We start from the raw sequence: 22,904 nt of genomic DNA, 5'->3' as shown, positions 1-22,904 counted from the left end.
AGTTGGCACCTATACCCTCCATTTTCAGAACCTGCAGAGAAATTGGGTACTCAAGGTCACACGATCTATCAGCAGGAAAGTCAAATACAGGTTTTGAGTCAGCTGAGTCCTTGTGCGGTAACCACTGCACAGAGCACTGTTTCTCATTGGGTTTAAGGAATGCATATGAACCTTATGGTTTTGCTCACTCAGGGATAATTGCTGAACTTTCTCTGCATGGGTGAAGATGATATACATAAAAGGGAGCAGGACTGGACTCACAACGAGGATCTGTACTGTCTTCATTTACATGTACAGGAGGCATGCATAGATTTTTGTGTACATGCCACAGTGGTACTACTATGTATTCACACGCCAGTGACTCCTTCACAGAAAAGATGCGACATGGCTTTCTGCACAATCGTTCTTAAATTTTGGTATGTGCAGTTTCACAAAATTGTGCCTAGGTGGTATGTGAGGGTCAGGATCTTTGTCTGGTTTTGGCAATGGACCTGCTGGAGCTGGAGATGATGGCAGTGGTGCAACAGCACTTGTTTGGGAGCAGAATTAAGTTAGTTGTGACTGTTTTCCTGTGAGCCATAGGGGTGCTAGTTGTGAGGTATGTGTCTCTGGTTGAAGGAGAAGAAAAGCCCTATAAATGTCCTTTTTGTTTCTTTGTTTGGAAATAGGGGTGCTGTGTACAGCTGTGGGCAGCTTCCCTGAGACGAACTCCAGTGCATGGTATGCACACAGAAAGGTGCGTTAGAGCAGTAGTAAGCTCCAGAAGTTAGTTGCTGCTCACTTGAAGACCCTATTTTATCAGTTACTGTTCAGCAGAGCTGAGTTGGCAGACCGGACTCACATTTTTTAAGACCAATAATACGTGGCCTGTCTTTTTGAATTATTTTGAAGCCCCCTCCCCCGTTACACTCCAACACTGCAAGATATTTTCTTCTTAATTTTACTCGGATCTTTGCTGAATTCAGTCATCATGGCTCAGTCTCACTGTCTCTTTTCATGGGGCTGGTGCAAAGAGTCTTTTGTCTGTATATCTCATACAGAGTCAGAGGAGCTAATGTGTTTTTGCGTATTATTTCTCCAGTCCTATTAAGTAAATTAACTGTGATTGAAAATTCAGCAATGTGCACACAGAAAGTCTTCTCTGTGAAGTAATATAGCCGATTCATTACTTGTCATCTCACCTGATGTTATGTTGTCCTCTTTTATCAACTAGTATTTTTTTGAATATAAAGTGAATGCTGTAGACTAGGAAACCTATTTCATGTGTGCTACAGCAGCACTCTCTTTCAGACGGAGGGAATATAAAAAAGTTCAGAAAGCTTTCCATGTTAGATATGAAAGACAGGAATTAGCCAACATGAATCATGAGCCGCACTGACTAACTCAAGAATACTGAGTTTTCATTTGTAAAATTTAACAAGATTATTGGTTTTCTGTGAATTCAGTGAATGACCATATAGCTTCTAGTCAGCATTCTCAACTTTTATCATGCATGTTTCTGACTTTCTTTTTGTGTATGCTAAGCTTTCATGCTAAACTCACCTGAAACTCTTGGGCTCCTAAACTCTTGGGCTCTGAGCAATAATAATAATTTAACAAATCTTAACATGTAATAAAACCAGCATATTTATTTGAAATATCTCAGGATCAACACATTTTACAAGGAATACTTACACAAAGTATTCCCTAAACAAGAAGTAAGGGAAATGTATAAAGATGGAAATTCTGGTGTCTTTTAAGACGGGGCAGAAAGCAGAAGGTTCTCAAGAGCTTTACCAGGACACTCATTTCATGAGTTGTGTTTTCTCTGTGAGCCAGAGGGTGATTGCTTGGTTGAAGGACAAAACAGTGTATAGCCTTTGTTTCTGTTGCTGCTGTTTCATTGCAACATGGACTCATTCCTGGATATTAATGTTCTTCCCTCATTCTGCTGGGTGCTTCTGTTAATAAGTATTTATGGAACAAAACCAACACGCTGAATCTTCTTCTTGACCGCTGGTGGCCCTAAAAAGGAAGATATATTAACAAGCTGATGATATCACTGCCTTTGTGCTGATGAGTATAGCTAGCCACAGATTTTTATACCTTGGTCGGGAACAGTTTAAAAACTGTTTTGGCAGATCTCTGGGTGCCATTATGAACTTACTTAACTCCTTTTCCCGTTTCCAGACCATTTAGTTTTAAGTCTCTCATGTGATGTTTGCTAATCAGGTTATATATAGAATCAGAAGCAAATGAAAATTAGAATAATATTGCACAAAATGAGAATAGCATACAAAAATCTACAATTTTCTCTTCATACAGTTTCATTTTTATTATGGTAATGAAATGCTTAATTATGTACTCTTCAGCTAGTAAAATATATCTTGGGATGGTAGTATTAGCACATATTTTGTAAAACTCCAATGACAATAAAAGGATACATAGTTTTATGACTAGGTAGCAAATTGGCAATATCACCTGCATGCTAAGTGAAGCTAAAATAACTCAACTAATGAGATAATAACACGTGGGACAAAAAAAAAAAAAGGTGTTGGATAGGTGAAGAAATGTTTTAAGTTAAATCCACAGTATGGATACAGTTCAAATAACATTAAGGTTCTGACTCAGGCACATGAAAGTATGGAAAGTGAGAGTTAAGGCTGCCTCCCTATACTTAATATGCCCTGGTGCCTTTCCAACAAATATTTTATTATGTGAGCTCTCCCGGTGATTTTGGAACATGAGCAGCATTTGGACCTCCATAGGGGTTTGACAGTGATTTTTTTTTTTTTTCTGAAACCATCGAGCAAAAACAAAATTGCAGAGAAGTGGAAGAGAGAAAATCTTCAGTTCCGTTTTCAGTCTGTTAAATATAAACCTTTCTGTGCAGACTTCTCCTCTTGTCTCATTTTAAGGTATGGCTAAAATATTTTGTTAAAAAATGTGGACTGTGGTTAGAACTTGAGTAGATTTTCATTTTATGCCCCCTGCAAATGTTTTAGTTGCAGAGAAAGCTGCTCCTACCCCTTTTCCACAGGTAGTTAGGCAAACTTGCAGTCAGAGCTCTACTCTTCTTGACTCAAATCAAAAGCTTCCTCTATTGCTGGTAAAATCGGAAGATGGACTTAAGTCTTCTACACTGTACCCTGATGCTGAGCAATTTTGGCATGATGCCATGCCAGACTTGGTTTTCCTCTCCTGTGGGACAGAAGCATCATTACAAACCTTGAGAGCTGGCATAAAATAAAATGGCTGGTAGGTGCTTTAGGTGGTGATGGGAACAGAAGATGAGGATTTCAGTCTAGGTATCTACGTGCTCCTCCTTACCGCAGTATCTGAGTTTCCTGCACACCTCACTGAACTTATATTGTAGCTGCCTGTTTTACAAGTGGGAGTATCAATGCAAGGAAATGTGTAGCAGAGCTGGGAGTTGGTTCCTCTCCATGCGAGTACCTCATCCAGTGCAATACTCCCAGGATCTCTCTTTTGATGGCTACAGCTTTTCTGCATGCAGCCAAAATGGTTACTGATTCATCTGGCATTTCCTTAGGTTGTCATTTGTCCCTGCACACTTTGTGTCCAGTTTTCCCATTGATATGGATGGGAATAAAATTAAAAATCCAATTCATTGAGTTGAATGCTGAGTAAATTATATACAATATTCTCCCTGCTATTGCTGGCTGTTCTGTGGAGATCAGTCGATACCTCTTTAGTTCAGCCATTAGTTGTACTCTGAAAACAAATCCTTTTGTTTTTAATTTTATTTTTCTTCTTAGATTGAAACAAAATAACTTTATAGTTACCACCAATAGCTCCCAAGACTTATGGAAAATTAGCAAGGTTATAAAACCTACAGCGTGCGTGTGGTTTGCTGTTGCAGCTGCACTTTAAAAGAAAAGTAATATACTCACTTGTCCTCCTTAGAAAAGCATCTATAAATTAGCACTCTTTGAAAAGTTCCTGATGCCTAGCACAGTTTTTATACATTGCAGCCAAGACATGGCTCCTCCATTTCTAACACTTCTGTCCATTTAAGCTGTCATGCCGAGATCCGAGGGGTCTGCATTCTGGTCATTTTCTTTATAACATTTTCTGACTATATCTCTTCCTTTTAAGAGGTGTGGCGTGGGGCCTACACAGCAGCTCAGCACCTGACTGCTGTGCTTTGCTTCCACCCCAAGCTGAGGAGCGTCCCTACTGCCTTGGCTGGTGGGAAAGGGGAAGAGCCAAAGCCACCGCTCTGGGGATGAAACATGGAGGAGGGCTCGGGCAACCCTGTCTCCTAAGGTCTTATGGGCTGCCTAGCACCTTCTGCTGTCAGAGCCCTTCCTCCTCCTCCTCACACCCTTTTGTTCCTCTCTGCAGCAGACCTGGGACTGGGGTCTCCTCTGTGGGGCAAGTGGACACACGGAGCTGCCTTCAAAAGGAGTCACCACAAGGCCTCAGCCTGGCTCTCCTCCACCTGTGTCTCCACAAAGGTTATGCCTGAGAAGATCCATGAGGCCAGCTCTCCACGTGGAAACCGTGAATGGGACCATGGCTGGAAGTAGTGTCCTCTCAGCTCCCCAAGGGCTGTGGGGCAGGGGAGCAGTGTGCTTCCAGCACCAGCGGGGTTGTCTCCTTCAGAGCCTGTTGGGAGGGCTCGTGCCCACATTGTGAGGGCCTGCTGACGTCTGCGTTCCCATCCACTCAGCGCTGGGGTAGCTGTTTATCCACCACCCTTCATCAATGAGGTTTAAGAGCATACCTCAGAAAGGCAGCACATGGTGCTTTCTGCAGCACTGAGAGTGAAGGGGAGAAACTTAAAGCCAATGGGAAGGATTTGCATTAGCTCTGCTGCCAAGAAGTCTTTCCTAAACTCTCTCCTTCAATAATATCTGGGTCAAAATAATACTGACTCTATTAAATCTTCAATTTTCTTGTTTTTTGTGTATCAACACTAGGACAAAGCAATTACAGCCCCCAGAGACACACATGAGTGAAGTGAGTGAGGCAGAGATATTAGTGTTGCTTTTGTCCTTCCCTGCCCTGTCCTCCGCCTTTGTTAATCTGCATGTGCAAATTAAACTGAAATTAAACTCTTAATTTATCATCTTGTTGTGGTGACAGCAGGCAGGACCAGAATGCTTTACAAACACGTAGCACCACATTAACATCAGAAACAGATTCTTCCCCCGAGAGAGGGGAAGATTTCAAAGAATGCGGAAAGATACCACAGGGCTGTAATCCCTCTTGCTGTACAGAAAACAACCGATTGTTGTTGAAACCCTTGGGGGGGGGGGGTGGGCCCAGGGATCTGCACAACACATGTAGGCTACAGCTTTTCCACCATCGAGAGTGGAGATGGGAAATTTGAAATAAACAACCTTGGGGGGTGGAAGGAAAAAAAAAAACAACCCACACAAAAAAAATACATGGCAAAAGGGAAAAGATACTGCATGGTAATAACTCAATGTGACTGTCCACAGAAGTGAACTGCTCTGAGGACCAGCCCTCTGGATGCAGACTATCTCTGCTACAGCAGGCTGCAGGCTCTGCCCGTGTCCCCACGCTGTCTTCGCCTGCCGCTACCCGTCGCTGTAGGGCACTGAGCTGCCCCTCTTCACCTCATGGGGTGCTAGCAGATAGCCCGAGATCTGCCAGGGCCATCTGTGTGGACGCCCTGTGGTCCTGATTTAGCAAAGCACTTAAACACATGCTTAAGGGATTTGCTGAATTGGATGCTGCTCTCTCCACTGGCTCCCTCCACGTCTCCTGGCTCCCTGACCGCTTGGCTCCACCACTGCTTTCTTCACCCTTTAGGATGCTTCCACTGTCCAAAGCTGGACCACTCTTCTTCTCCACAGTGCCAGAGGTGCCTCACAAGGTAGGTCCTTTTTGGGTTATTTTGCAGCAAGAGTTGCACTTGCTCTGCCCACGCAGTTAGGAGCACATCCTGTCCGGCTGACAGCCCCATGGAGTGTGGTCCCCAGCACCACCGGTGTGTCTGGGAGTTGCCCCTCCTGCCACATGGACTGTAGGGGTTTAAGCGATTTAAGACCCTATATCTGAGGGCTTTGGTAGGAATAAGCTTCAGAGCTCCTAAGCCACTTCTCTGATAAATAAAGCTTCTCCCCTGGACATCTAGGATCTCTTCAAAATGTTACCCTTGCTCCTGTATTCAACTTCAGCTTACAAAATCTTCAGAAGTGTTTTGATTCCCACAGAGGCGAGTTTATTTATTCTGTCCTGCTCTGCTCCATCAAAGAGACCCCAACCGGGAGAAGTCATCATTCATCAGCTTGGGAGGGACTCCCGCCTGCAGTAGCAATGCTCTGCAGGGAAATGCAAACCTGCCAAGCTTTACTTACCTTAGCCCAGCATGAGGCGAGGCATGCTGATAGATGCACGGCTCCGACATGCTTTGGAGATCAGCATGGGGAAATGCATTGCCTGGCAGGAGCAGGGCTTGCGTGCCCCCCCCCCACTGCATGTTTTTTCATGAGTCCCAAGCCCTGTGGGACGACACGAGAGTGGGAGCAAAGAAAGCGTGCAAGGCAGCTCTGGGTGAAGTATGCACAGCTGGAGGCGTCTCGTGGTGCTCTCGCAGGGAAAGAGGAACAGGGGAGAGCTGTGAGCGATGATTAACTATAGCCATTAAATGCAGAAAGCAGTGACATAATTTTGGGAACATGAATGTACCATTTGAACTATCCTAGAAGAATGTCAAGTGCCGTGAAAATAACACCATATGTTTCGAGAGCCTGTTCTGGAGGTTTCCAGACCACAAAGCTGGATTTCGCTGGGCTGGAGTGCCCTGGCGGGCTCCTTTGCAGACGCGGCTCCTGGGGTGGCAGACCCTGGGAACTTGTCCTTTGCGTGGGGCAGCTGTGCCAAAGCCTCTCCAGAGCCACCTAGACTGACAGGCAGGTGCCAGTGTGGGACTCTGTGTTCTCCATACGAGACCACGCAGCTTGTGAATCAATGCCTGGACTGTTGTTTTGCTGTGCTGCCACGTGTCTGGATGGGATTCCAAGGCTTCCCCCGGGAGAACCTGGATTCAGGTTCTGGAGAAGCTGAGCCAGCAGGCTGATGCTGTGCCCCCCGTCCTGCAAACCAAAAATAATAATAATTTAAAATAAACAATGCCCCTTTAAAAGTTGTATTTCAGGTCTCCATAAAGAAGCCTATAAGGAAGTCTGAATTAGCAGGATTGTTTTATTTGGAGGTTTTCCGCTAGGACTGAGGCACTATGTATGAGGCAGACTCAGGACTTTGGCATCTCTGTTAAGATCAGCTTGCAGTTTGGGATTTTTGATCAAGCAGTGCTGGGGGGCAGACCTGTGGAGCTGGGTGCCACAGCTGGGCACAGGTTCCCTGCATGGCGCTGCCATTTGGAAGTGGGGGAGCAGAGGGAAAACCATGCCTGCCACTGCTGTTAAAATCAGCATTTCTGCAAATTCACCTGCAAGAAGCAAACCCCTTCAAGTGCTGCATTTGAGAAATAAGTATTTTTCCCATAAGAGGCTTTAAAAGAAAGGACCCTGTTGAAAGAAAAGAAAAGAGGTTCTGGTGATTCAGCTGACCAGAGCGCAATGTACTCAGCAAAAATAAGAAAGAAAGGAATGAAAGTGTTAGCAGAGACTTGGTTATTGGCAACAGAGGGGTATTAGCCAAGTTATAATGGATTGTCAAACTAGGTTCTTGTTTGTATAACCTCCCAAGTTCCTTGCACTGAGTCAACATCTAGCCATCTGGGATGGAGGGAGGGAATAACTTTTTGTTAAAAAAAAATAAAATCATGTAAAAATCAGTTAAATTTATTCTTCTATTCTAACGGAAGACATGTTTGAAAGGAAAACATACCTTTTGGAGTGAAGCATTTGTTTTTATTCTTTACAAGTACTTGTTTGAGTTCATGTTTGTTAAATGGCTTGTAGTTATTAAATCACGGCAGTTTCCCCTGCTAACGTAAAAATAGGTGTGATTGAAAAATTCATAGCAGGAAAATAAAACTGCCTTTCACCCACTTGGACTTCACTTGACTTGGTGAGATATTTGTAAACCCTGACTGACTTACAAGCATATTTCTTTCAGAAAGGAATACAATTCAGACAGAAATTTGTCAAGAAGACCCGCAGAGGCTGCAGAAATAACATCACAAATCATGAGTCTGCCCAAGGACACGTCCGTTCCCAAGGTCTGGTGCTTCCTGACAAGGGAAACACAAAGCACTTAAATAAGAAAGCAAGAAAAACTTGGTTAGCAAAGATAGATTTTCAATAGCAAATATATTTTCATTTTCCAACCTGTTTCCCTCCAAATTCAGTCATATCTTATGGTTAAGACCCCTTGGTTTTGGTAGGCACAGCAAGAGTGTCTTTAAAACAGTTGTGACCTCTTGTCAGTGTACTGGTGTGTGAAAAATAATGGTGCTGTGTTTTATGCTACTCTGTGTTTAGTCCCACGCAAAAGCCAGGGGAACTGAGTGGATGGATATCAGTTGGCTTGGGATGACTTTGGGTCAGGTCCTGCTTATGCCTTGTGCTAGTGAAAAACAAGGATGATATGTCTGAGAGCAACTTTCCTGACTTTGTCCTGCTCTGCTCCATAAGTGAGCATAAAAGGACAATTATTTTCATACACAATTATACTGACGAGTACAGAGGAGATGAGTACTGATGAGGTAAGAGGAGATGGCAGCCCTCTGGTCTCACCATGGTTTTCTGAGAGCCAGGGGTGACAGTGGAGTCCTCTGCAGCATGCCTGGCAGAAATCTTCCACTGAAGAAACATCTGGTGGTGTCTACAAGTAATTTATTTATATGCTGTTGGTGTCATCCAGTTAGCCACCAAAAAATTTACCTAGGAATCACCCTGCCATTGGATCTAAATAATTTTGAACAAAAATCCTGTTGTTAACAGTCCTAACGCTTTGTTTTGTGGTCGTGTATGTGGGCAGATTTACTAACTTGCAAAATTCAGTACATCATAACCAGTTTCTGGGTCATTAAAGAGACTTGGCAAACTTCTACTGTACTTCGTAACAAGTTTATTATTATTATTATTTATTTATTGTTTGTTTGTTTGTTTGTTTGTTTCAAGTGAAACCAGAGAGAGAGCCTTGAATTTGAGTGTTCTGAAATATTATTTATTTCTTCTGTTTTTAGAATTTATCTTTGGTTTTGCTACCCAGAAGAAAAAGAAGACCCTGGCGGCACTGTGTGCTCATAAAACAAAAGAGAAGAAATAAATTATGAAAAAGAAACTTACGGAGACAGGGTATGTCAGTCATTTAATTTTCATTCAGATGAAACTGCATCCCAAGAAATATATCCTCTCTAATTCTGCCCTACTGATAAAAAATATTTCCTCAGCAAGAGTTAACTTTCTCTTGTGCACAAGGATCTAATTCATTTAAATCCCTATTGAGCTTTTAGCACACAAATGAAGTGTTATACGGTTTTGCTGGAGCTCTTGGCATTGGGTGAACTTTTGCCATCATAATGTTGACTTATTAGACACGTGCAAAGTCTGTCCACCTCGTGGTGGCTGTGCCTGTGAGGCAGAAGGCAGCACCGTAAGAAGCCCCAACGTTGACAGGGCAGCTCGAATCCTGCTCCAGTGGGCCTCGTACGAAAGGTTGTGTCCGGAGGGGATAATCCCATTCCATTGGGAGGGTAGTGCACATTGCTAGGTAGTTGTCCTGCTTCAGGGCACTCTATGCTTTCTGGACTTCATGAGGAGTCTGCAGATCTTGCAGAAAATGCCTATGAAATTTAAACTAATGTGAGCCTCTTTGCACCCTCTCGGTGGGGTCTTTGGTAAATGTATGTTGGTAGCTGTGAGGATGTTACGCAGTGAAGTGGTTTAGAGTGGTCACCTTGAGACCAGGCTTGCAGTTCTGATGTAGTGATTGTGGAGATGCAGGGGTAATACTGAGCCTAGGCCAGTTTTTTAACACACATCACTGTAACTGAGGATGTGAAGTTGATGTTTGCATGTGGGACGTTGACTCCTACCCCGGTATATGTCATAATAATAGAAATGCAAACAACTATGTAGAGACAGGCATACATGTGGGCTTTGTGTTATAAAAAATGTGTCTTCAGGTATTATTCAGAAGCTTCATGTTATTGACAAGAAGAAAGGAGACAGTTAGACTTCATATATAAATGCTGGGCTGCTTTTCATTTACCTGGTCTTCTCTGTATTCTTCTGGCAAAGTAAAGTGATCTTTGTATGGATGGAAATGTAATTTGTGCATCAGATTTTTAAATTTTTAATTTTTTTTACAATACTAAGTTACAATAGAAGAGACTCAATATAGATGAGGGTGAAACATACTGTTTGCCTTTCCTCAGCCCTTTCAGTGCTAAATCTGTTTGTTCTGAAACTTCATCAGTATATGGACTGGAATTATAATTTGTTTTGAGCCATTCTTTATAGGAAGGAAATATTAATGTTTCTAGAACAGAGAGATTTTCAGGGGGTGACGGAGCAACACAATGCTTGATTGTCTTGTGTGATATTCTTTGTAAATGTGGAACCACATATTTATAATAGCTGTGCTTATCAAGTATCTGTGGGTAGGGATTTTTTTTTTTTTTTTTTTTTACTAACATGGCTGATTACAGGCATGGCAAGTCTTCAGAGATGATGTTAAAGTTAATGTGTCTCCTGATTTATGAAATCAATGGAAACATTTCTTTCAGACAGGTTTTCATTTCCTAAAAGTGCTCATAAGAAAATGATTGCTATAGGTTAGTTAATTAAGATTAAATTGATTTTATTTTTTTCTGAGAGTTTTAGGTTATGTCCCATGTTCATTACATAGCATGCATTTGAATATTAAAAAAAGTGAATTTAGCCTGAAAACCCTTCCAGAAGCTTATCTGGAATTTAAGTCTCAGCAGTAACATATTATTTTCAGAGAGAAAGGTAAATGTAAGGGAGTAATGGTAACAAATTCTTTTTTTTTTAGTAAGAGTTGCATGGGGTTTTGGCCAGACAGTCATGGGTTTACAACTAAGTACACGTCAAAACTTTGTTTTCAGTTGTTTTGTCTTCAGCATTAACTTGAAAGAGTATGAATCAGCAGAGGCCAACAAGTCAGGCTGTTGTCCTGACATGGAATATTTTACTGGAGGACTTGTGAACCACTTCAGCAGTATAAAAATTTTCTCATTGCCCTTAGGCTGTTGTGTTGCCTTGTGCTGTGAATGGCTGCAATGTAACATATGCCTCCTGCTTCCTGATTTCTCTTCGCATTGGGCCATCTAAAATAACTTTCCAAAAAGTCCTTGAAAATTTAGAATCTTCTTCTTTTATTGTCAGACTACTTTAGAGTCTGTCATCTGCCTCCTTAGTAAATCTGTATTCCTCCTCCTTTACCGACAAATTATCAGTGTTTGGCATAAAAGGACATATTAACTCTTACCTTGCACTTTAGTATTAGGCTATGGGAAAGAAAAGAAGTGATGCTGTGTAGACAAAGCAAAAACTACGGAATAGAAAATGATTTGACTTTAGACATTATCTATATTACATGGCAATATTCATATATTTCAGCTGCTGGCTGTACAATGAGAACAAAGTTTCTGTTAAAAGTTGACAAATGTTCTTGAGTTACGTAAAGCTAAAACCTTTTAGAAACAAAACTGGCAGCAAGCAGACTGACAGTAAATTATATTGTTGATGAGGAGGAGGATGCATCTAGATTTCCTGCTCTGAAAACTGATGCAAATTGATATTCTATTTTAGCCACCAAAGGTTTGCCTAGCCAAAGAGTTATCAGAGAATAATTTTGGTTCAAGCTCTACCTTCTTCTGAAATAAGTTTTATATAGAGATGAGCCTCATTGACCAGAAGCACGTATGTCCAGGTCCACCAGAGTCCTTCAAAGTGCAGCATCTCTGCTCCTGACTTGTATGCTCCTAGCTCTGGGAACAGAATAAAGAAGTCCATCTTAGAGCCCTAAGTTCCTTACCCAGTGAATAGGCAGAACTCAGTGTACGAGAATGGGCTAAATTATTGCAAAATCATGTCCATAAAAACAAGTAATGAATATTGCAAAGAACTACAAAGAACTATAAATACAAAATATGTAGTAGATGGAAAACAGAGATACTGTGTAGACATATCCAGAAGGCTTATATTTTGGAACAGGCTTTGTTGGGAAGTAGCCGAATTGCTGTCACTGAGGTCTTTCAAGAAGAGATTAGACAGAATCTATGAAGGACATGCTGGGCACATTGGAGCTTGATTCAGAACAAGGCAGCACATACTTGCTGGGATGAAATCATAGAAATGCAGTGCTGGAAAAGATTTCAGATGATTAACTGCTTTAGGCCTGTTATGGACATATTGACAACTCAATTATAGTACAGATTGGACCGAGCCGTTTTTTGAACATGATATTAAATATTAGAAACGCTAGATTGATTCATAATAATTATCATGTGCATAAAGCCAGACTTTTGTCTTTGTCTTTCTTCTGAGCTAAAAGACTCATACACTGTTTGTGTGTAACATCTAGAGCGGGTAGACACTGTACTATACCCAGCAGTGTGACTTCTGCTGTCTCTAAACTGAGGAAGAGAACGCTGTCTCACTGAACAAATATGTAAACAAGAAATATTAATATGCATTAAAAATTTCCCAAACTTATGTCTACAAAAAATATAGTTGCAGGCTAGACTGTCCTCTGCAAGTTGCTTATGGGCCAAATGTCACATTGCATCACTTTTGAAATTAGTGTATTTATTTTGGGGCTCTAGGCTTCAGATGAGTTCCACATGTACTCCAGATTTAACAAATTCATCATTGGTGTCTTATTATCACTTGAAATTACTTCACAACTAGGTCAGATCCAGGGCTCTCATTTGTTTTTCATAGCATGAATCACATTTTAATACAGAGTGTCTTGTGTATATCTCCTCTTCCCATTTTGCAATTGTGAAACACACTTGTGGTGTGGATAGTTATTATATACATGGAAAAGTAAAGTTAGGAAAATATTTCATGCAATTTTAGCTTCAAAACAGCTCAATAGTTGGGACTAAGGAGAGCCAGCTCTGTATGACTAGCCAGTTCCCCACCATGGGCTATTTCTGAGGACATCTGTCAGTATCATTTTGCAGTAATCCATTTCTAAGTTGCCTGTGCGTATTCATTATTTCTTTTTTCTTTTTAAAGGGTTCTATTTTCTGTCTACTCTCTCTCTTTGCATATCTCTGTTCCTCTCTGCTGACAAGACCAAAGCTAGAAAGCAGTGTGAGAGGTGGCTCCAAGTCACAAGTCTCTGGCATATGTGAGTCCAGGGGCAACGACAGAGAGACAGGCTTTTCTGAGCAGGAAATTGGAAGAAGGTCTGGTCAAATGTTCTTCACTAAAACCTGCTTTTTGAAAAAATACTGTGTTTTTGACCAAAAAAAAAGCTGTCTGCTTGCCCTGCAAATTACCAGTATTTCACAAAATATGGACTGCCATGCCAGAAGGAAAAAAAAAAAAAAAGGTTTTGTTTAGGGTATTCTCCTGTTGTTGCCTGGTGGCAGTTGTAGTTAGGTTGCTTCACCACAGGGTTGATGTGTCCGACTGCCATCTGGGTCTGTCCCTCTGCCTGTACGGCAGCCCTGCCTGCACCCTTAGAGGGGTGTTGGTGAGGGGAGGTGGGGAGCACCTTGGGAGGAGAAGCCCACTGGGCATCCCTTTTCCAGGATGTCTGAGGCCAGTGGGGGATGGCTCTTCTTGATAACGTATGTTAGCCAGGCTTAACACATTTTAATAAGACGGTTTAGCCCATGGCTTCTGTATGCTCGTTTATGACTCCTCTGTCTTTTTCCTAGTGAAGAGGTGCTTATTGTTTGTAATCAGGAAGCCTGTCCGAGGAGAGCTCAAGCGATTAAACTGACCCAGTTTGGTTTGTTTGGTCATTAGGATTGTACAGCTCATGACCAGAAGGTATACCTTACCAATCCAAAAAAACATGCTCTGTTGCAAGGTTTGCAACAACAGGAGAGAAGTAAGCTCTGACAAATCTATTACTGCATTCACATTTGCATATGCTTATTTACAACTACTTTACTCCACAAATCTGTTAAGTCAGATCCCTTTTTCCCCCTGACCAAATTCCCACTTGATGCTGCATCTCAAGTAGGCTGTGTAGCTCGTCAAAAGTACATCATGAAGTTAGAAAAGATGCAGAGAGAGGCAATCAAAATCATTAGAGGGATGGAACGCTTGGAGGTGATTGTGCCAAGAAGGTCCTGACACAAAAGCCTGCTGCCAGCTCTGCTGTAGCATGTAGCACCTGGGAACACTGTCATGTTGCTGCCAAATTAAGCATCTGTCATGGGTATATGGCTCACAGACATAGTGTTTAGTTTAAACATAAAATGTGCTGGGCACTGGCTAAAAATATGCCATTTTGACCAGTGTTACAGAGGTTGTCATGGGGACGTCTTGCTCTCTCAGTCTTTCATAAAATCCTTATGGAAGCTAAAAGCAATGGTTTCCTCAGAGGGGTGATGTGAGGAAAAAAGCATCCTGCATTTCAGCTGTTTTAAAATTAAATTTAATATATGGAAATTAGGAGCGGAGATGGTATCATAGGTCAGACGGTTCTTAGAGGGCCAAACCCACTGTCAAAATCTCTTTCAGTACTAATGTGGAGAAGTGAATCTGGTCTCTTGGTGGTTACTCACCAGTTCTACAAAAAATAAAAATAATAAATAAAAAATAAAAGAAATTGTTTCCAGGTTCTAATTAGGCAAAACAATGTGTACTCTGTGACACACTGGACCTCAATTTAATGGCAAAAACCTCCAGTTTGGCAGTTCAGAGCTCTGCATTGCACTGAAAGCTATGTGGCAGCTTCGCAAGCATTCCCAAACTTTGGAATACACTGAGTAGTGAGCTATTTGGTTACACATATTAAGTGGATTGAAATTACTCCTTGTATATTGCTTAAATGCAGCTTGATCTGGGGTTTTGGCATGGTGAGGATGGAAGGAGATTGAGACAGAGAAGGGAGGATCTTCCTTACATATTCAAACAGAAAAATTTGGAAGACAGTTTTGGGGATTTAATGAATAGCTGTCTATGGCTCTTCCCATGAGAAACATAAAATAATCATTAAATTGTCTCTACTTTTCCTATATTTGCTGTGTGCGCTTTTCCTGTCTGCTAGGTGATGGGTGGGTTTGGGCTATACCACTTGCACAGTGCTGTCTGAGTTTGCTTCAGGCGAGCTGGAAGAGGATGAAGTGCTCTGCAGAAACACCAGGTTCGGTCCCAGGCATGTCAGCAAGCCAGGCTATTCTACTCAGATGGAGCTCTTCTGGGGATGCTACAGCAGGTTAGGTAGATAGTCATTGAAATGGTTTCTGGTCAGTCTTTATTGACATAAATGCTCAAAATGTCAAATACATTGATAGCTGAAATCAATGTTTTAATTTCTCTGTTGGACCAAATGTTATTTTTAGATTATTATTCTAGGGCAATTCTGGGGGGAAAAAAAGCTTCAGATTGGAGCATTTGTGTGTAGGGCCTTCCTGCCACATAACACAATGTAAGGTGTGGTCATTGCCATCAGTGGCCAATCTGAACCCTTAGAAGACGTGCACAACCATTTGTCAAGATCATTTCCAAAATGAGTATATTTCTTGAGTCTGTTTAGAAGCTGGGGCAAAAGAAATCCCCTCTTCCCTCAGTTAAAGGAATGAGGATCAAAGTAGTCTGAGTATGACCTCAAACTAAAGAATACTTTACTTTCATTTTATGATGAGGCTATATGTTATAATGTAGACAGGAGTAGCTATAGAAGTACAAATGAACATGTTTGTGGTGGAAGAGCAGCTGGCTAATGTCTATGTCATAACAGTCTGAGATCTGTCACAGGAAATTGCAGGTCTGGTAGAAAGGATTTTCAATATTCAATTAATTCAAAGGTAGCAATTTATGACTGGGGGATAATGCCTGTAGCACACTCTACTGAAGTAAGGAAAAAATCATCTGGGCAGTTTATTAGTGTGACCTCCGTAGTATGCAAGGATTTGAAAAAAAAAAACAGAGAGAGAACAGAGATAGAAAGGCAAGTAGAAAATTTACTTAAAAAAAACCCACAACACACACACACACATACACACACAAAAAAAAGAGTTTATCAAAGATGAATTTTTCGAGGTTAGCTGATACTTCTTTGACAAGACAATTCATTTTCAGAGGAAGTAAAATATAGAGATTTAATCTAGCAGGGTTTCAGTAGCACTGAGCTGTGTGGGAGACTGAAATAATCTGAGGGAGATGGGTACTTCTACACAAACTGTCAAGTGGTAAGGAACAGGTTAAAGAAGAAGCAACAGGTCTGCCTCCAGAAAGGGCAAGGGCTGAGCTGGAGGAAGAAAGCTGTGGCATTCCTTCTGTGCCATCTGGAAAGCGTTCCTGTGTAGTTTTCCCATTGATAACTTTGTCATCAGAAGTCACAGCATGCTAAAAGCATGAGCTGATCAAATGAGTTGGGAGGCATTGTCTGCAGAGGGAAGGACTGAAATATATTCCTGGGGAAAATAGGAAGACCTTCTAGGTGGAACAGCAGAAATGGGACCAAATATAGCAACAAAAAGGTCAAGGTGAAGGAAGTAAGCTCGGTAAGACAAATGGTTTTGATAACTCATCCTAGTATAACCTCCAGCGCTGAGTGAAGGTTGCTTGCATGATTATACAGTCTTTAATTAGGTGATCACAAGCTATTGTTTCCATAGCATGTCAACCAGGTTCCATGTATAGATCATATGTCAGGTAGAGCTACTCCAGAGGTGCTTCAGGCAATTTGTTCTGAGGGACACCTGCTTTTTCCACTGCAGAAGTCAAACATATGGACTGAATGAAGGACAATGAAGAAAGAAAATGGTTAATGTGTGTGAGGACTGTTGAATATCTCCCTCAGGAGCAGGACTTTCTCTGTCTGTAATGGCAGTGTTGTTTAAACCAAACTTTTCTATTTGGGGAAAAAAAAGAAAGAAAGAAAGATCATGAGGATTTTTCAAAAATATTAATGAAATTTTGGAAAAAATGGAATCAGTATTTGAGAATGTTTTGATTGGAAAGAAAGCTTTGGCTCTTCTACCGCTTGCTAAAAAGACTGTGTTGTTTTTTTTTAAAGAAAATTTCCAGATGTTTGGAGGGCAGTTTAAAAAATGATAAAATATGTAAATAGAATAAAAATTTACAATATTCTAATCTATGTCCATACATGCTGGATCTATATTGTATTCTTAATACTTTTTAAATTCTGAAGAGAGTGATAAAGTATGGTATGTTTTCAGCTCTGTGTTCTCAGCTCTAGCGCAGGGGGCTTTTAGAAGGTACTCGATATAAATGGTTGCTTGGGAAATATCTTTATATCTGCTTCTTTCTCCATTATTCTGCACTATTTTTGATACAGGAGTATCACAAATATTGAGAGCTACTTTGCAGTGACTACCACAAGTTAGCGAAGGGGGCTGGGAATGCGTTTTCAGAAATGCCACTATTTGCTGGGGCTTCAGAGTGAGGGTTTGTGTTTGGGTGTTGTTTTGTTCAGAACATAGGAACAGGGAGATTGAAGAAATAGGACTCTTCTTTCTTTCTTGCTTGCTTTCTTGCTTTCTTTCTCTTTCCTTTCTTCCTTCCTTCCTTCCTTCCTTCCTTCCTTCCTTCCTTCCTTTCTTTTTCTTCCCCTGTAATCACTGGTGAATAGTTTAGTGAAAGTTTTTTAACTTGGGTCACTCTAATTAAATTCATGACTCTAAATTAATGTGTCAGTCTATGTGGCATACGTTTCAGAGGCCCCAAGCAGCCAGTTTGTTCTGGCACCAGGAATATACACACAAGCTTCAAAAAACATATTTAGGTGCTTAACATCAGGCATCTGACTTTGAAAAAAAAAAATAATCATTTTTAATCTGTCTTGCTTTAGTTTCTTGTTCATGTGAGATCCCAAGATGCAAACGAAGATTATCTTGACGTTTTCCTTTGCCTTTATTAAGGAAAAATTCTTGCTGGCTTCTACTCAGTGGAGATTTGGATGGAACAAGTCCTGAGAATAGAATGATTAAGCCTTTGTCGAAACCTCTCTTGCTTCCTCATGACTTCCAGAGCTCTTCTAAGTCACTCAGATGCACCTCCAGCACCAGGAATTAATCATCTGCTGACAGAGAGAGAGTGAAAAGCTATTAGTTTTATAGGAGCTTTTCCCCCGTGAAATTCCATTGCTGGTTGACTCTTTCTGAGAGATGATGTTGAAACTGAGAATAAATTCAGTTTCAACATTTTCATATTCTTCGCTGTCACTGCCAGGAAAACGCTTGACTCTTATGCAATAACGGTCTGGACTCCTTTCAGTGCTCGCCGTGGTAGGAATGACACTGTAATGATCTCAGCTCCATACATTCTGGGTTCTGGACACAATCTGCTCACTTGGTCTCCCCATAGGTCTGAAACTTCAAAAGCAGCCTCCAGGTTGTGTTCTCGGAAATCCCTCACTATGGCACTAGACCAGATGGATGAGGTGCTCACGCATACCCTTCAGTACAGCTCTCCCTGCGCTGGCTAGGCTGGGTACCAGAGACAGCCTCATGGGTTGTGAAACCTAACCAGAAAGCAGACCCAATCTTGATCAACCAGCAAAAGCTTGTTCATGTGCCTACCCAATTTCTCCGTAGTCGTGGTCTTGCTTCAAACACAGGCTCTTCGGGCCAGCTGAGCCCCTGGGCACATCCTTCATGTGTCCTTCTATCTTCTAGAACAAGTTCTAAACACCTCATTGTTTTCATTTTAATGTAGAAATACATAGCATGTGACTCATAAGGTGAATTTCCCAATTCACTTTTTATTTCCCCGGTCTCAGGGAAGAAGGCTGTGTTGCAACTGTTTTCAAGGAGTTGCAGTGATTTTATTTTATTTTCTTCCCTGCGTTGGAAAACCATGTTGCTGACTTTTCTTTCCAGAAGGAGGTGGTGTTGTCTAGTGGCTGGAACGCTGCAGCCTTATCAGCTTCTTTGGGGCCCCTCTCTATTGCTGCCTGTATGACCTACAGCACGGTGGCTAAGCTGTTCCTGCATCTCTTACTGAAGGTTAAAAATACCAACCACGTGAGACATTTTAAAGCTTTCGTGGCTCAAAAGTACTTGGAAATGATTAGGTGAATGATAGCAAATAGGCAGTTATCAGGGTTTGCTAATTCCCCTCTGACACAAGATGGCCAGTCAGTTTGAATAGTCCCATCTACCTTTCTGTGAGTAGCCAAAGTGTGCTAGTGTGGAGAAACAGAAATGGTTCATGCAGACACAAAAAACCCTGGAAATGGAAAGAAACAGTACTTACATGACACAGGAATGGAATGACTCAGTAATTAGTTCTTGGAAGGGAACATTTTACAGGGAAAGTGGATAAATTTAAAGGGCAGTCTCAGTTACAAAATAATCCCTGAATTACTTAATGTATTACCAATTACAGTGTTATTTCAGATCTCTGAGGCAAAAGGCTCCAAATTACTCAGGCAGCAGAATCTTCTTTTAAGAAATCACTGCAGTCTAAAACGAAATCACTCCTTCCCCATTGAAGGCTTACCTCCTTAGACTCTCACCTCTCTCCCTGACCTCAGGGTTACTACACAGAGATTATAATGAGGACGAGAATGAAACTTGATATCTTCTTTGTCTTCAAACTTGTAGAATTGTGGTACCCAAAGGATTCAGTACTTTGTGATTTATGACTTCTCTACTTTATTATGAAGAAACGTTAAACATCTTTATTTAATATGTTACATATCATGTTGTCTAAGTTTGGCTGCTGATTGCAATACGCTCACCCTTGCCTAGATGAGCAATACCTATCTGTAACTTCCTACATTGTTATCAGCTTTTCAGTGGTATGCCTTATTTGTGCAATTGCAAGTTTTTCCAGTTGTCTGGGTAATTGTACCATCTGAAGGACATTACCCTGCTTTGTAGACTGCAAATTCTTCTGAATCATTTCCTATGTTAATAAAATATTTTATTTTTGTTTAAAAAAACACCCAAACTCTAATTTAGACTAACCCCTCTGTACTTCTCCTCTCAGAGGGGTCCTGTGCAGCGCTTTACTGCACTTCTATTAACACCAAGAAAAATTCCTCTCCTGGTTGAAAGGGAGTAAGTGATAAAGTGCTAAAGTACTGTTGGGGTGTGGGTGATAGCATCAAGCTGCACAATACTTTTAACAGATAATACTGAAAAATGAGGCAAAACTACATACCCCCTCCCTCCAAAATCCAACAACATCAAAAAAATAATAATAGTAATTTAAACCAAAGCTTTGTTTAAGCCAAAAACAAGATACCAAGCCAGGAATCAAATAGGTCTGTGTTCTGTTCTGCTTTTCGCCTGGAAATCATGTTCCTCTCTGAGTCAACAGTGGAGCCAAGAAGCAAAGTGACATATTTCTTAGGAGACAGTGAATGAAGCTGTAAGTACTGCGTCTGATTGACTGTGAGGACTCAGACTTCCTTGATTGCCTCAAGGTGCAAAATTCTTAAGTGTTATCCTTACTTTATCAGCCTTAATTAATAAGGCAAAGCTCAATCCTGAAAAGATTTGCTTGTCACTTCTTTTCCATTTCTTTTCAATTTGCATTTGGCTACTAGAACAAATATGACTGTTTTTGAAGCTTGGGGTGAAAACAAAAAGTCACCAGGACAGTATTATGGTACTGAATCACAACTTCTTTCATTCAGGATAGTTCATTTGATTCTTGCAATGAGGAGGGGACAAATTACTGCAGGGAGCAGTGACTGAGAGCATGGAAATGATGATCAACCACTCTGGGGCATGTGCGGTCTCTCTCTGCTCCTTCATCTCATGGAAACATGTTTCTATGTGCATGGTAGGTGTCACTTTCTACAAGAGAGTAAAAAGTCACCTAACTATGGAAACAAGGTAAAGCCTGGTCTGGGAGCATATTGTCTCTGGGCATTCTCTGCACCCATACAAAGCCTTACAACCATGTAAGTTTGAGCCTTCACAGTTGATCCTTCACAAATGCAAATCCTATCAAGTCAGAAATTGGAGGTCTAGAAAGTCAGCTTTATTTTGCTTACTGTGTATAAAGAGTCTCTTGCTTTGCAAGAGCATGATAGCCTGTTATGCCAATATGGTAAAACATGCGGTTACTTCTCTCTAGGGGATGTAAAAAACTCAGTGATCTTAAAGGTCAGAAGGTAACAAGTACCATGAAAATGAAAGGATAAAAGCAACTGAGTATTACAAAATCATCTTTTGTTTAATTGAGAAAAACTGTTTAGGAGCCAGAAGGTGCTGCAGTAGGACTGGAGGATTAGATTTCAGGAACAGACATTTTTACAAATTTACAGTAAATTTCAGCATGTGCCTTTGTCCCATTGGAGTAGCAGTTGATATATGTGTTCTGTTGAACAGGGATAGGATTATACACATTCTTTAAATTAAGCACATCCTTAACTGCTTAGCTAAATTAGGGTCTTAGTGGGCTGGATACAATGAGAAGAAGTACCTCAAATCCAAGGGTGTGAAAACAAGCTGGAGAATTCTAATAAGAAATGAGAATTTAGGGTGCAACAGATTAAAATTCCTCTGAGAAAAAAAAATATGCAAAGAACACGAAAAAAGCCAATGTGGCTTCACAAGGGACTGCTCAAAAAATCTGAGGTTAACAAATGAACTGTTCTGGAAATGGAAAACAGAGGTGGCAGCTACACAAGAACATTCTCTAAGTTACTGCTAGCAGGAAAAAATGAGAGTTAAAAGCCATGATGAGTTAAAGCTAAGCAAGACAAAACAATCTGGGGATGTGGAGGGGCATTTACAAGAAGATTAGTGGAATTGTGGGCAAATGTGGAATAGCCTGTTAATCACTGAGAGGATAGTAAGTTATAACCAAAACTCCCAAACTCTAGATATTCAGTTGATTTTCAAACTATGTTAACATGCACATAAGGGTTTCCGGTCATAATTATATCCAGCAAAGTATCTACTGATTAAGGCAGAAAAGAAGATGTCTCAAAGCCAAGAGGGCTTAAAAATGTATATCTGGCAGTGTCCAGAGAGCGAACAAACAGGCAATGCAGAAAATTCAAGGTTTAAAAAAAAAAAAAAAAAAGACAAAGAATGGTTGTACCCTCTTTAGATTAGGGAATCCTGGCAATTTCATCCAAAAATAGTCACTCCTGCTACATAGTGGTCCTTTCTCTATGAGATACTTAACCCCTCACTGATGCTGCCTGAAATGGAGCTGGGGGAAAACTCCCATGGCTGAGAGCCTCTCTGAATGACATTCAAGCCAGTTCTTTGTTCTTACAATCACTGTTATTAATGGCTGGAGAAAAAGTGGAGTCTATAGGAGACATTAATAGGAAAGGTGGCAATCACCAACCCAGAAGACAGTGAGACTTTACCCAGAACGTAGCTTATAGGTGCGGAGTAAAGTGAGACTTAGCAGCTCAGATGTCCAGAAGACACTCAGTAATTGTTATTAGAGTTTCAAAGGCCAACGACAATTAAGGGGGGTGATGGAAATCTAGCTATATGTGTTATCATACTTGCCATTTGTTCTTAAAACGCCAGATTTTAGAGGCCTGAAGTCAAAGGTAACACTCAGGAATGTATTGTATTTGGGATGTTCGTCAAAGTGTTTCTAGCTTAGTCAGTTATTTGACAGTCTGTGGTTAAAATGATCATTCCCTCAAAAATGTGACCAGTCCAATGTTATTTTCATCCTTCCCTTTCATTCATCACTTTCTCTCTCTCTTCTGGTCCTTCCATGCCACTTCTCTGGGCACAGTCTATCCAGCATGATCTATCTTATCCCTGGTAATGGCCTCCAGCCATCCTCTTTGCACTGTGTGAGCCTTCTTGCAACATGAAAGTAGACCCTCTGGAGAGACTTCTA

At 41.1% G+C, this 22,904-nt stretch overlaps 1 long non-coding RNA gene across 2 annotated transcripts; it reads right to left on the bottom strand.

Annotated features, from left to right (window-relative positions):
* Window positions 1-1,696: 1,696 nt before the first annotated feature.
* LOC118249205 (uncharacterized) lies at window positions 1,697-22,474 on the bottom strand. Of its 2 annotated transcripts, none has more exons than XR_004778977.2 (3): window positions 22,385-22,474; window positions 6,333-7,070; window positions 1,697-2,004 (listed from the first exon to the last, which is right to left on the bottom strand). It is a non-coding gene; the product is annotated as an uncharacterized LOC118249205 (long non-coding RNA). The 2 variants fall into 2 exon arrangements; XR_007708190.1 differs by having other exon boundaries at window positions 6,664-7,070.
* Between the last annotated feature and the right edge of the window lie 430 nt (window positions 22,475-22,904).

Source organism: Cygnus atratus, chromosome 4 (genome assembly GCF_013377495.2).
Source record: "Cygnus atratus isolate AKBS03 ecotype Queensland, Australia chromosome 4, CAtr_DNAZoo_HiC_assembly, whole genome shotgun sequence".
NCBI classification, from domain to species: Eukaryota; Metazoa; Chordata; class Aves; order Anseriformes; family Anatidae; genus Cygnus; species Cygnus atratus.
Note: the sequence above shows the minus strand (reverse complement) of the source record. Positions and strands in the feature narration are given on the sequence as shown.